Below are 16,030 nucleotides of genomic sequence, written 5' to 3' on the forward strand. Positions count from 1 at the left end.
CACTTTACTCTAAATGACCCTTTCTGTTATGAGAGGCAGTCAAATGAAAAGGTCGTCCGAGGGGCTTTTTAAAAACAAACTCGCCTATATCATCTAAGAGTTGGTGATAGGGCGATTCAACTTTCCGGTAGTGAGACGACTTGCTTGTTAACATGTTGTGTGTCTGTGTGTGTGTTGTGTGTTTAATACTAAGCTTTACCACAGGCAGGGGGTAGTAGTGTCTTCTCGTACTGCAACCTTACTTTATGCCACTGAGCAAAACAACCCCAAAGTTGCTGGTCTTATGATCAGCAATCTATGATCCATTCATGGAGTTAGAAGTGGAGACTCATTAAAGAACACTCAAAAAAGTTATCTTGCTGTGTGTGTGGGGGGTGTGTGTGTGTGGTGGGTGTGTGGTTGTGTTGTGTGTGTGTGTGTGTGTGTGTGTGTGTGGGTGTCTGTGTTGTGTGTGTGTGTGTGTGTGTGTGTGTGTGTATGTTTGTGTGTATGTGTGTGCGCGTGTGTGTGTGTTTGTGTGCGTGTGTGTGTGTATGTGTGTTGTGTGTGTGTCTGTGTGTGTGTGTGTGTGTGTCTGTGTGTGTGTGGGTTTGTGCATGCGAGTGTGTGGGCACGTTATCAAGGTCAAAGGTTTAAAAGTGGTTCCTTAAAAGTACTTTCTCTCTTAGTTGATGCTGTTACTGTGCTGAACTAACTCATTATTTCCAGCATACCAATGCAGATATGTTCTCCTAAAAAAACACACACCGATTTGTTTTATTCAAGATTTGACTTGACTTGTTCATTTGTAGGCACTAAGTTTTTCTTTGTCAAAAACATGCAACTATAATTTGTTTTAGGCTTTTAATTAACTCTGCTACGTAGTCAAACTTTGTACTATTGACGTTTAAACTGTAGTTTAACTTTGAATAAGAGAAATGTCTTTGTGTCTAAATTAGAACATTGGTTCTGTTTGCCATTGTAAATAGTAACTGTTATTTTATTTCGGTATTGTTAGTCAGTGTCTCCACCTCATTTTCTGTTCTTGTTTTGCATCTTTGTTTTTCAGGATCTTTATGTGTGCTTATGTTCATAACCTCCAACATCAGAGGAAATGAAGCACAAAATGCCATTAAAGTATTATGAAAAATGTGTCAGGCCAGTATTAAATGTTGACTCAAATAAATGTATAACTTCTGTCTCGTCTGATCTGGGAAAAAGCAGTGCAAGGCTAAAGGAAATATGATGAAAAAAAAGTTTCACGCACAAAATAAAGATCTTTTATATAGACCCAAAGAGAAAACATTTCAAAAGACATGTCTTTGCAAGTGCAAAGAGTAGCAATGGTGTCAAGAGAAAACAAAAACAGAAGCTTGTTTTTTCTAACAATTGCTTTAAGCTACAAAACCTCCTAGAGTCCCCAGCCTCCCCCACTGTCAGGATACTCTACCTTTTCCCTCATTCTTCCTCACTTTTCCTCTCCCTATCTCCCCCTCCTCTCTCTTCCCCCCATCTCTTTCTCCCTCTCTCCTTCTCCCCGTCCCCCCCCCCCCCCGTATGCCCCCCCTCGCTACTCTCCAAGGCCAGTCCTCGGTCACCCGTGTACTCCTTGGGCCCTGATAGGTTGTAGTCTGATGCTTAGCAACAGCATTCCTGTGCCTTAAGTAGCAGTAAGCCGCTGGCTGAACCCTTTGATGTGGCTGTCAGGCCCCATTTATTTCCTTTTAGCACTTTGTCTGCTTGTCCAGATGCAAGGGCAGATAAAAGGAGGCTAGTGTTTACATCACTAGACCCTACAACGTAACCTTGCTCGCCTCTGATTACATTGTATCGCTGGTCAGTCTTAAGGAGGGAGGTCGAGGTGAGGCGAGAGGTAGGGAGGAATCTACCTCCCACCTTACGTACAGGGCACTCCATTCAGAGATATGTCTGAGACTCAATTGACACTGTAGTGTACTTTGTAGTGCACTGTATTTGAACATAGCGTTTGGCGCTTTTTTGCCAAAGGCTTTCTGTCCAGTGTATCTATGGTTTTGACTCCTCTGCCTATCTGAGAACACCTGACTTCACCACCCATACTTGATATAGACATACCCCACCCCCAATGTTGGTTGGGTTGACGGTACATCATTCATCCAAATATCTACATGCCCTCATTCTTCAATGTTCTGCCTCTCTCCCCTTCTCTTCTCTCTCCCCTCTTTCTCTCTCTCTCTCTCTCCTCCCTCTCTCCGCTCTCGCTCTCTCTCTCTCCTCTTCTCCTCTCTTCCCTCTCGCTCTCGTCCTCTCTCCTCTCTCTCTCTCTCTCTCTCTCTCTCTCTCTCTCTCTTCTCTCCTCTCTCTCTCTCCTTCTCTCCCTCTCTCTCTCCCTCTCTCTCTCGCTCTCTCTCTCTCCTCTCTCTCCCTCTCTCTCTCGCTCTATCTCTCTCTCTCTAGTCCCTATTGGGAGTAGAGCTGCAATGTACACTGTCTCTGTTCAGAACCATTATCAGAGAGATTTCTGCCGTCCTTCTCCCCAGCCTATAATGTGTGTCATATTATCCTAAGCTGTGTGATAACTCACACAGCACAGACTACAACGATGTGAACACAGCATATGCCTTGGGCATACTACTCTGGACAGCACAGATAGATGGGAAGGAGGGAGGGAGAGAGAGAGATTAAAGGGAGGCTCTTAAATAGATGACACTGCAGCACCCCCCTCTGCTCAGTGCAGGAACAGCTACGAGAGAGAGACAGAGAGCGAGACAGCCCGAGAGAGAGCGACAGAGAGAGGCTGGAAGCTATAATGACTTGTAGTCCACAGTGTCTCCTCCTCTCTGTGTGTTTTAAACATTATGTATGTTTTCTTTTAGCATTCCTCAGTGTTAATGTGATCTCAGGCCCTCTTCAATCCATTGGCTTCTTATTTCTCTGAAGCTCCTTTTTTGATCTGAATATGCAGCATATATTTGTTATAATATTACATCTATTATTCCAGTTTGCCAAAGGCACACGAAGTCCTAGCTAGGGATTACTGGACCTATTGAGCCTCATAGTCAGTTATTACTTGCTGACATGAGACAAAACACATTCAAAACATGGAATGGGCAGTGTCAGGGTAGCAGGGGAGGGAGAGAGTGAAAGAAGGGGGGGTGGGAGAGAGAGGGAGAGAAAGAGGAATAGATCGAGAGGACAGAGATCATTGCAAAGAGAGAGAGGGAGAGATAAAAAGAGAGGGAGAACTGGCTGATGAATGTTCTGCAGGTGGGGTGATGGTGGATAGGGAAGGAGGGATAGAGGGAAGGGAGGGTGGATGTTTGATCAGTTGACGTGGCATGGGGTGGTAGGGAGGGAGAAGGGGCGTAGAAGGCGTCAGGTGCAGCTGGAGGGGGGGTCGCAGCAATGCTCTGATGTTGACAATGGACCACTTTTGGGGTGCTGCACCTGATTGCCATCCCTGCCGACCCGTAATGAGGGGCCACCCCAGAACTTTGCCTCCTATCCACCCCCTACCTCCCTACCTCCCCCAACCCTCATCTCAGTCTGTGGGTGGTGACTGGTAGGAAGATTCATTGTGGACAAGCAGCAGGATTAAGAGGGTCTTTGTGGGGTCAGGAGAGGAACACGGGATCAGGGTTGTTCTCAATTCAGAATGTTTTTTTCAGAATTCAAGGCTTAAGGGTCAGCTTGAGAGTTAAACTAATGCATTCAGGAATATGTAGATTTCCCCATATTGAACAAAATGTAAGTGATTCTTGAAATAAACATCATGAAAAGAAACGTCCTCTCACTGTCAACTGCGTTTATTTTCAGCAAACTTAACATGTGTAAATATTTGTATGAACACAACAAGATTCAACAACTGAGACATAAACTGAACAGGTTCCACAGACATGTGACTAACAGAAATTGAATAATGTGTCCCTGAACAAAGGAGGTTGGTCAAAATCAAAAGTAACAGTCAGTATCTGGTGTGGGCACCAGCTGCATTAAGTACTACAGTGCATCTCCTCCTCATGGACTGCACCAGATTTTCCAGTTCTTGCTGTGAGATGTTACCCCACTCTTCCACCAAGAAACCTGCAAGTTCCTGGACATTTCTGGGGGGAATGGCCTTAGTCCTCACCCTCCGATCCAACAAGTCCCAGACGTGATCAATGAGATTGAGATCTGGGCTCTTCGCTGGCCATGACAGAACACTGACATTCCTGTCCTGTAGGAAATCACGCACAGAACGAGCAGTATGGCTGGTGGCATTGTCATGCTGGAGGGTCATGTCAAGATGAGCCTGCAGGAAGGGTACCACATGAGGGAGGAGGATGTCTTCCCTGTAACGCAATGACAACAAGCTCAGTCCGATGATGCTGTGACACACCACCCCAGAACATGACGGACCCTCCACCTACAAATTGATCCCGCTCCAGAATACAGGCCTCAGTGTAACGCTCATTCCTTCGACAATAAACGCGAATCTGACCATCACCCCTGGTGAGACAAAACCGCGACTCGCCAGTGAAGAGCCCTTTTTGCCAGTCCTGTCTGGTCCAGCGACGGTGGGTTTGTGCCCATAGGCGACATGTTCCCGGTGAGGTCTGGTGAGGACCTGCCTTACAACAGGCAGGTCCTCAATTATCTTTGAAAGACTCTCCTGAAAAAGGGATGCTACTTTCTTTGCTGAGTTTATAATATCTTATAATATTTGCATACAGAGTTTTTCCTGAAAATCAATTGTTTCAACAATGTCTTATATACATGTACAGTACCAGTCAAAAGTTTGGACAAACCTACTCATTCAAGGTTTTTCTTTATGTTTACTATGTTCTACATTGTAGAATAATAGTGAAGTCATAAAAACTATGGAATAACACATATGGAATCATGTAGTAACCAAAAAATGTTAAATCAAATATATTTTATATTTGAGATTCTTCAAAGTAGCCACCGTTTGCCTTGATTACAGCTTTGCACACTCTTGCCATTCTCTCAACCAGCTTCATGAGGTAGTCACCTGGAATGCATTTCAATTAACAGGTGTGCCTTGTTAAAAGTTAATTTGTGGAATTTCTTTCCTCCTTAATGTGTTTGAGCCAATCAGTTGTGTTGTGACAAGGTAGTGTTGGTATACAGAAGATAGCCCTATTTAGTAAAAGACCAAGTCCATATTATGGCAAGAACAGCTCAAATAAGCAAAGATAAACGACAGTCCATCATTACTTTAAAACATGAAGGGCAATCAATGCAGAAAATTTCAAGAACTTTTAAAGTTTCTTCAAGTGCAGTCGCAAAAACCATCAAGAGCTATGATGACACTGGCTCTCATGAGGACCACCTCTGCTGCGGAGGATAAGTTCATTAGAGTTACCAGCCTCAGAAATTGCAGACAAAATAAATGCTTCACAGAGTTCAAGTAACAGACACATCTCAACTTCAACTGTTCAGAGCAAACTACGTGAATCAGGCCTTCATGGTCGAATTGCTGCCAAGAAACCACTACTAAAGGACACCAATAAGAAGAATAGACTTGCATGGGCCAAGAAACATGAGTAATGGACATTAGACTGGTGGAAATCTGTCTTTTGGTCAGATGAGTCCAAATGTGTGATTCCAGGTGAAGCTGGTTGAGAGAATGCCAAGAGTGTGCAAAGCTGTCATCAAGACAAATCGTGGCTATTATGAAGATTCTAAAATCTATTTAGATTATTTTAACACTATTTTGGTTCCTACATGATTCCTTATGTGTTATTTCATATTTTTAATATCTTCCCTATTATTCTACAATGTAGAAAATAGTCAAAATAAAGAAAAACCCTTGAATGAGTAGGTGTGTCCAAACTATTGACTGGTACTGTATATAACGACATGTTTGATATTTTTTACGTATTTGTATAGACTACACCTAATGTAGAATAGAAGAGGCATTTGAATTTCATTGAATTCAGTTATATTTCCTTCAAATCAAATTGGAATTCTGTATCTTGTTTACTACTTCATTTCAAATTCAAGAATTAAATTGAAATTTGAGACATTTTCTATTAAATTCTGAATGAAGCACAACCTTGCAGAGGCCAGGGTCGGTGATCTCACAGGCAGGACAGGAAATGAACCAGGCAGGCAGATTGCTCTGAGGCTCTATGGGCTGCCTCTCAGACCATAGAATTAGAACTGGGTAGAACGGACATTCACATCCGTTCAAATCAATGGTTAGTTGTTCTTTCGGTTGTAATTCTATGTCTAAGACGCAGACCTATTATATAGTCAGAACCTATTGACTGAGGGATGTTAGGATATAAAGGACACTACTGACACATTGAAGAGCTAAGAGCAGAGACTTCCAGTACCTCCAATACTACCTTGAATAGTTGTTAGATGTGGTACAGTAGAATACTACCTTGAATAGTTGTTAGAGGTGGTACAGTAGAATATTACCTTAAAGCTGTGGTGTGGTACAGTAGAATACTACCTTGAATAGTTGTTAGAGGTGGTACAGTAGAATACTACCTTAAAGCTGTGGTGTGGTACAGTAGAATACTACCTTAAAGCTGTGGTGTGGTACAGTAGAATACTACCTTAAAGCTGTGGTGTGGTACAGTAGAATACTACCTTAAAGCTGTGGTGTGGTACAGTAGAATACTACCTTAAAGCTGTGGTGTGGTACAGTAGAATACTACCTTAAAGCTGTGGTGTGGTACAGTAGAATACTACCTTAAAGCTGTGGTGTGGTACAGTATAATACTACCTTAAAGCTGTGGTGTGGTACAGTATAATACTACCTTAAAGCTGTGGTGTGGTAGTGGATAAATGGAAGGGCATCAAACACCTGAAAACCATATGTTTCATGTATTTGATACCATTCCACCAATTCCACTCCAGTCATTACCACGAACCTGTACTCCCCAATTAAGGTGCCACCAACCTCCTCTTTTACCTATCTATCATGGAAAAACCCATTGGTGGGTGACTTAATCTACTCACCACTGACAGTGATCAGTATTTACCCTACAATTATTTTACCACTACATCAATGGTTGTAAGATAAGGCACTGTAAAAAAACTAAATTCAATCACTATAACACTCTAACTAATGACCCCAGAAGAGAAATATAAAGTATTATGTTGACAGGATCATTTGTGATGTTTACATTCTAATTCGCTAACCTACCAGTAAGTCATTACATCCAGAACTTGTTGATATCATTTGTCCCACTCTTCTTTTTCTTCTAGTGATATAAAGCATGTGTTGACCAGCCCAGGCCTGTACTGGAATGACCTTCTGAGATCCTATCTGAAAGCACATTATGGGATCATTTTCAATTTACACCATTCTCCTCGCCAATGAAGAATGTGTTTTCATTTAGCATTGTCCAGTGGTCTCCTTCCTCAAGGTTGTGCGTGTCGGCTGTAGACTAGAGAATCAGCTACACCAGAGGAATATCAGCACCAAATCGTCTCTAATATGTATTTGTCACTTTAGTGATTAAAAGCCTGGTGAATTCCCCCCAGCAGGAGAGGAAAGGAGAGTATTTCTGCTAAGGCATCAGATAGGACTGCATCATGATGAACTGCCTGTTGAAACAGCTAGAAGTCCAGGGAACACAAGACTAATTAAACAGGATGTTTGGGTCCTTGAAGGTGCACAAAAATGTGAAGTAGAAGAAGAAGAATAACAACAACAATACTTGTGACCTGTTTAGAAAACACCCTTTGAATATTGTGACACACACAAACGCCCCCTGTTTAGAAGAGCTGAGAGCTCAGAGACCAGTGGATTGAACTCTGAAACAGGAAAGCCAGTAGCAGAGATGTTTGGAGAGACAGAGTGGTGCTGTCATGCCAATCTGTTGGTGTGTGGTCAGATAGCAGTAGAAGTGTGTTAGTTAGGGCTTGGGTTAGAGGGCCTGTGTGTCATAGTGAGTGGTGTGCCCTTGGTTTGACCCCTACATCAGGTCATGGCTCAGTAGTCATGAGGCCTTCGATGCCATAGACCACCCTCCGGCCATTAAAAGGCCGGAAGGGGAGAGGAGGGGGACAGAACATCAAAGTAATCTGGCCTGGTGTGCTGCTTCCCTCAACATGACACAGGAATGAAAGATGATCTTGCCTGGTGTGCTGCTTCCCTCAACATAACACAGGAATGAAAGGTGATTTGGCCCGGCGTCCTGCTTCCCTCACCATGACACAGGAATGAAAGATGATCTGGCCAGGTATCCTGCTTCCCTCACCATGACACAGGAATGAAAGATGATCTGGCCCGGTGTGCTGCTTCCCTCAACATAACACAGGAATGAAAGGTGATTTGGCCCGGCGTCCTGCTTCCCTCACCATGACACAGGAATGAAAGATGATCTGGCCCGGTGTGCTGCTTCCCTCAACATAACACAGGAATGAAAGGTGATTTGGCCCGGCGTCCTGCTTCCCTCACCATGACACAGGAATGAAAGGTGATCTGGCCAGGCGTCCTGCTTCCCTCAACATAACACAGGAATGAAAGGTGATCTGGCCAGGCGTCCTGCTTCCCTCACCATGACACAGGAATGAAAGGTGATCTGGCCCGGCGTCCGGCTTCCCTCACCATGACACAGGAATGAAGGGTGATCTGGCCCGGCGTCCGGCTTCTCTCACCATGACACAGGAATGAAAGGTGATCTGGCCCGGCGTCCGGCTTCCCTCACCATGACACAGGAATGAAAGGTTGATCTGGCCAGGCGTCTGGCTTCCCTCACCATGACACAGGAATGGAGCTTCAACATTTCCTGTCCTCATCAATATAACTCATGGCACTTGGATAATAAGGCACAGCAATGAAACCCCTCTACCTCTCTCCTTATATATATTTATATATCTGTATCTATTCCCCCCCCCCCACTCTCTCTCTCTCAATTCAATTCAAGGGGCTTTATTGGCATGGGAAACATGTGTTAACATTGCCAAAGCAAGTGAGGTAGATAAATATACAAATTGAAATAAACAATAAAAAGTAAATAGTAAAGTGTGACTGTGTGTTTCCTTTCCTCAGGCCCCAGGTGACCCTAAGTCTGAGAGTTCCTCCACACTCTACACCCCTCTACCCAGAGGCTCTAGAGACGGCAAGAACCACAAAGGTAAAGAAAATGTTAAAAAACATGGTAGAGATGTTCTGTCCTCCCTATTTGTTGACCTCTCTCTCCTCCCTATGTGATGATCTCCCTCTACTCCAGAGAGATCTCTCCTCCCTATGTGATGACCCCTCTCTACTCCAGAGAGATCTCTCCTCCCTATGTGATGACCTCTCTCTACTCCAGAGAGATCTCTCCTCCCTATGTGATGATCTCTCTCTACTCCAGAGAGATATCTCCTCCCTATGTGATGACCTCTCTCTACTCCAGAGAGATCTCTCCTCCCTATGTGATGACCCCTCTCTACTCCAGAGAGATCTCTCCTCCCTATGTGATGATCTCTCTCTACTCCAGAGAGATATCTCCTCCCTATGTGATGACCTCTCTCTACTCCAGAGAGATCTCTCCTCCCTATGTGATGATCTCTCTCTACTCCAGAGAGATATCTCCTCCCTATGTGATGACCTCTCTCTACTCCAGAGAGATCTCTCCTCCCTATGTGATGACCCCTCTCTACTCCAGAGAGATCTCTCCTCCCTATGTGATGATCTCTCTCTACTCCAGAGAGATCTCTCCTCCCTATGTGATGACCTCTCTCTACTCCAGAGAGATCTATCCTCCCTATGTGATGACCTCTACTCCAGAGAGATCTCTCCTCCCTATGTGATGACCCCTCTCTACTCCAGAGAGATCTCTCCTCCCTATGTGATGACCTCTCTCTACTCCAGAGAGATCTCTCCTCCCTATGTGATGACCTCTCTCTACTCCAGAGAGATATCTCCTCCCTATGTGATGACCTCTCTCTACTCCAGAGAGATCTCTCCTCCCTATGTGATGACCCCTCTCTACTGCAGAGAGATCACTCCTCCCTATGTGATGACCCCTCTCTACACCAGAGAGATCTCTCCTCCCTATGTGATGACCCCTCTCTACTCCAGAGAGATATCTCCTCCCTATGTGATGACCTCTCTCTACTCCAGAGAGATATCTCCTCCCTATGTGATGACCCCTCTCTACTCCAGAGATATCTCTCCTCACTATGTGATGACCCCTCTCTACTCCAGAGAGATCTCTCCTCCCTATGTGATGACCTCTCTCTACTCCAGAGAGATCTCTCCTCCCTATGTGATGACCTCTCTCTACTCCAGAGAGATCTCTCCTCCCTATGTGATGACCCCTCTCTACTCCAGAGAGATCTCTCCTCCCTATGTGATGATCTCTCTCTACTCCAGAGAGATCTCTCCTCCCTATGTGATGACCTCTCTCTACTCCAGAGAGATCTATCCTCCCTATGTGATGACCTCTACTCCAGAGAGATCTCTCCTCCCTATGTGATGACCCCTCTCTACTCCAGAGAGATCTCTCCTCCCTATGTGATGACCTCTCTCTACTCCAGAGAGATCTCTCCTCCCTATGTGATGACCTCTCTCTACTCCAGAGAGATATCTCCTCCCTATGTGATGACCTCTCTCTACTCCAGAGAGATCTCTCCTCCCTATGTGATGACCCCTCTCTACTGCAGAGAGATCACTCCTCCCTATGTGATGACCCCTCTCTACACCAGAGAGATCTCTCCTCCCTATGTGATGACCCCTCTCTACTCCAGAGAGATATCTCCTCCCTATGTGATGACCTCTCTCTACTCCAGAGAGATATCTCCTCCCTATGTGATGACCCCTCTCTACTCCAGAGAGATCTCTCCTCCCTATGTGATGACCCCTCTCTACTCCAGAGAGATCTCTCCTCCCTATGTGATGACCCCTCTCTACTCCAGAGAGATCTCTCCTCCCTATGTGATGACCCCTCTCTACTCCAGAGAGATCTCTCCTCCCTATGTGATGACCCCTCTCTACTCCAGAGAGATCTCTCCTCCCTATGTGATGACCCCTCTCTACTCCAGAGAGATCTCTCCTCCCTATGTGATGACCTCTCTCTACTTCAGAGAGATCTCTCCTCCCTATGTGATGACCCCTCTCTACTCCAGAGAGCTCTCTCCTCCCTATGTGATGACCCCTCTCTACTCCAGAGAGCTCTCTCCTCCCTATGTGATGGCCTCTCTCTACTCCAGAGAGATCTCTCCTCCCTATGTGATGACCCCTCTCTACTTCAGAGAGCTCTCTCCTCCCTATGTGATGGCCTCTCTCTACTCCAGAGAGATCTCTCCTCCCTATGTGATGACCCCTCTCTACTTCAGAGAGCTCTCTCCTCCCTATGTGATGACCTCTCTCTACTTCAGAGAGATCTCTCCTCCCTATGTGATGACCTCTCTCTACTTCAGAGAGCTCTCTCCTCCCTATGTGATGGCCTCTCTCTACTCCAGAGAGATCTCTCCTCCCTATGTGATGACCCCTCTACTCCAGACACTGATCATAGAATGAGATAGAGAATGAACAACTTCAGTACAGTGTATATTATTAGACTTCATCTTAATGATGTTCATTAAAGGGAAAGCCCTTTGATAATGAAAACGAATATGCATGTTTTTCTTCTTATTGATTTACCTGGAGTGAGAGAATAGTGGACTTTAGATTTCTATTAGATCATAGTCTGTCTTTTGTCATCTCTTCGAGTTGTTGATGAAAGCTGAAGTGTATCTAGGTTGAAACTATTGATTTGATGTATGTGTAGGAGTGTGTATGTCAACCCTCCTTGATCTGTTGATGCTAGTCATTGATTATGTCTTATTCCAATCTAATGTGTGGAAGGGATTAACATGTACTGCATTTCTAAAGATGCCCCTGTTTTAGCAGAGAATATGTTTTTATTATATTGATGGGAAGCATTTGCTATACAATAGCGTTAATATCAGAAGCATACATTTTTTATGCATCTTTCTTACAGTAAATGATCATAATAAACATATCAGTGCATAGGAACAGACACAGAAACTATATTCCATTCTATTTGAAATGTGCTGGTGCTGCTATCTGTTCACCACCCTATGGTTGGATCTTCATTTGATCACCCTGTTGTTGCAGGAAATGAAAACTTGTAGTGTATTCAAGATTTAAAAAGGCTTCCGAAGTCAGTAGTTTCCTCTAAAATTTTAAATAGATTTTCCCCAACAATTTTTTTTCAAACTCTAGAAAAATGACAATTTTATTATAATCCACATATTCACATTTCCAGTTACTGCAAGATTATTTTCCTGCTGTGAGATACTGGTGAAGATCCTTCAACGTGTAGCTGCAGTGGCCAGGGTTGTTCGTGTCTGTAGAGATGTTGTGTGAGCAACCCTGAGGCCATGGTACCAGACCTCACAGCAGGGTAGTAGCTTTAAGCATGCTCTTTATCTATGCCATTCTAAACACTGCCGCTGTGATGCGCCCAACTCCATAGAGGGCCAGCTCAAGAGGTCAACAGTGAGCACCTCACACACACACACACACACACACACACACACACACACACACACACACACACACACACACACAGACACACACACACACACACACACACATAGAAACACATGCACACACACACACACACACATAGAAACACATGCACACGCACGTGCGCACGGACACACTTACTCACCCACACACACACACACGCACACGCACACAGAAACACATGCACACGCATGTGCGCACAGACACACTTACTCACCCACACACACACACACACACACACACACACACACACACACACACACACACACACACACACACACACACATATATATAGAAACACATGCACACGCACGTGCGCACAGACACACTTACTCACCCATGCACACACACACACTCCTCCTCCCACCCAGTGCCAAGGACAGATCAATTACACAGTGACTGACCAGCAGATTTCCTTGTGATGTAGGGAGAGGGACAGAGAGAGTCCCAAATGGCCCCCTATTCCTTTTATAGTGCACTACTGTTGACCAGGGCCCATAGGGAAACCCATAGGGACTAGGGTGCCATTTGGGACACAGCCAGGGAGAAACTATGCTTTGTGAACGTCAGGCAGGACATGGAACAGTCCGTTAAAAGGTGAGAGGATCTGACATGTGAGATATTTCTCCCTCCCTCCTAGGTCTGGGCCGTGGTGGGTCGAAAGTCACCATTTGTTATGTCTATGACGCTCTGCAGCCTCCGATAACACAACTCTCATCTTTAACCCTCATCTCCTCTATAGGTCCCCCGCCTCAGTCCACCTCACTCCACCTCACTCCTTACAGCACGACAATGAATTGTGGTCCAGGGATGTGTGTCTGTGTTAGCACCTACATGGCCCTGGTCGGTGGGATGTAGCTAGCAGGTCTGACAGCCCCATGTCGCTACAGAGATGCTCTCCTCACACACACACACACACACACACACACACACACACACACACACACACACACACACACACACACACTCTCTCTCTCTCTCTCAATTCAATTCAATTCAAGGGCTTTATTGGCATGGGAAACATGTGTTAACATTGCCAAAGCAAGTGAGGTAGAAAACATACAAAGTGAATATATAAATTGAAAAACAATAAAAATTAACAGTAAACATTACACATACAGAAGTTTCAAAACAGTAAAGACATTACAAATGTCATATTATATATATATACAGTGTTCTAACAATGTACAAATGGCTAAAGGACACAAGATAAAATAAATAAGCATAAATATGGGTTGTATTTACAATGGTGTTTGTTCTTCACTGGTTGCCCTTTTCTCGTGGCAACAGGTCACAAATCTTGCTGCTGTGATGGCACACTGTGGAATTTCACCCAGTAGATATGGGAGTTTTTCAAAATTGGATTTGTTTTCGAATTCTTTGTGGATCTGTGTAATCTGAGGGAAATATGTCTCTCTAATATGGTCATACATTGGGCAGGAGGTTAGGAAGTGCAGCTCAGTTTCCACCTCATTTTGTGGGCAGTGAGCACATAGCCTGTCTTCTCTTGAGAGCCAAGTCTGCCTACGGCGGCCTTTCTCAATAGCAAGGCTATGCTCACTGAGTCTGTACATAGTCAAGGCTTTCCTTAGTTTTGGGTCAGTCACAGTGGTCAGGTATTCTGCCGCTGTGTACTCTCTGTGTAGGGCCAAATAGCATTCTAGTTTGCTCTGTTTTTTTGTTAATTCTTTCCAATGTGTTAAGTAGTTATCTTTTTGTTTTCTCATGATTTGGTTGGGTCTAATTGTGCTGCTGTCCTGGGGCTCTGTAGTGTGTGTTTGTGTTTGTGAACAGAGCCCCAGGACCAGCTTGCTTAGGGGACTCTTCTCCAGGTTCATCTCTCTGTAGGTGATGGCTTTGTTATGGAAGGTTTGTGAATCGCTTCCTTTTAGGTGGTTGTAGAATTTAACAGCTCTTTTCTGGATTTTGATAATTAGTGGGTATCGGCCTAATTCTGCTCTGCATGCATTATTTGGTGTTCTACGTTGTACACGGAGGATATTTTTGCAGAATTCTGCGTGCAGAGTCTCAATTTGGTGTTTGTCCCATTTTGTGAAGTCTTGGTTGGTGAGCGGACCCCAGACCTCACAACCATAAAGGGCAATGGGCTCTATGACTGATTCAAGTATTTTTAGCCAGATCCTAATTGGTATGTTGAAATTTATGTTTCTTTTGATGGCATAGAATGCCCTTCTTGCCTTGTCTCTCAGATCGTTCACAGCTTTGTGGAAGTTACCTGTGGTGCTGATGTTTAGGCCAAGGTATGTATAGTTTTTTGTGTGCTCTAGGGCAACAGTGTCTAGATGGAATTTGTATTTGTGGTCCTGGTGACTGGACCTTTTTTGGAACACCATTATTTTGGTCTTACTGAGATTTACTGTCAGGGCCCAGGTCTGACAGAATCTGTGCATAAGATCTAGGTGCTGCTGTAGGCCCTCCTTGGTTGGGGACAGAAGCACCAGATCATCAGCAAACAGCAGACATTTGACTTCGGATTCTAGCAGGGGGAGGCCGGGTGCTGCAGACTTTTCTAGTGCCCTCGCCAATTCGTTGATATATATGTTGAAGAGGGTGGGGCTTAAGCTGCATCCCTGTCTAACCCCACGACCCTGTGTGAAGAAATGTGTGTGTTTTTTGCCAATTTTAACCGCACACTTGTTGTTTGTGTACATGGATTTTATAATGTCGTATGTTTTACCCCCAACACCACTTTCCATCAGTTTGTATAGCAGACCCTCATGCCAGATTGAGTCGAAGGCTTTTTTGAAATCAACAAAGCATGAGAAGACTTTGCCTTTATTTTGGTTTGTTTGATTGTCAATTAGGGTGTGCAGGGTGAATACATGGTCTGTTGTACGGTAATTTGGTAAAAAGCCAATTTGACATTTGCTCAGTACATTGTTTTCATTGAGGAAATGTACGAGTCTGCTGTTAATAATAATGCAGAGGATTTTCCCAAGGTTACTGTTGACACATATTCCACGGTAGTTATTGGGGTCAAATTTGTCTCCACTTTTGTGGATTGGGGTGATCAGTCCTTGGTTCCAAATATTGGGGAAGATGCCAGAGCTAAGTATGATGTTAAAGAGTTTTAGTATAGCCAATTGGAATTTGTTGTCTGTATATTTGATCATTTCATTGAGGATACCATCAACACCACAGGCCTTTTTGGGTTGGAGGGTTTTTATTTTGTCCTGTAACTCTTTCAATGTAATTGGAGAATCCAGTGGGTTCTGGTAGTCTTTAATAGTTGATTCTAAGATCTGTGTTTGATCATGTATATGTTTTTGCTCTTTATTCTTTGTTATAGAGCCAAAAAGATTGGAGAAGTGGTTTACCCATACATCTCCATTTTGGATAGATAATTCTTCGTGTTGTTGTTTGTTTAGTGTTTTCCAATTTTCCCAGAAGTGGTTAGAGTCTATGGATTCTTCAATTGCATTGAGCTGATTTCTGACATGCTGTTCCTTCTTTTTCCGTAGTGTATTTCTGTATTGTTTTAGTGATTCACCATAGTGAAGGCGTAGACTCAGGTTTTCCGGGTCTCTATGTTTTTGGTTGGACAGGTTTCTCAATTTCTTTCTT

Source organism: Oncorhynchus kisutch, linkage group LG4 (assembly GCF_002021735.2).
Source record: "Oncorhynchus kisutch isolate 150728-3 linkage group LG4, Okis_V2, whole genome shotgun sequence".
Classification (NCBI taxonomy): Eukaryota; Metazoa; Chordata; class Actinopteri; order Salmoniformes; family Salmonidae; genus Oncorhynchus; species Oncorhynchus kisutch.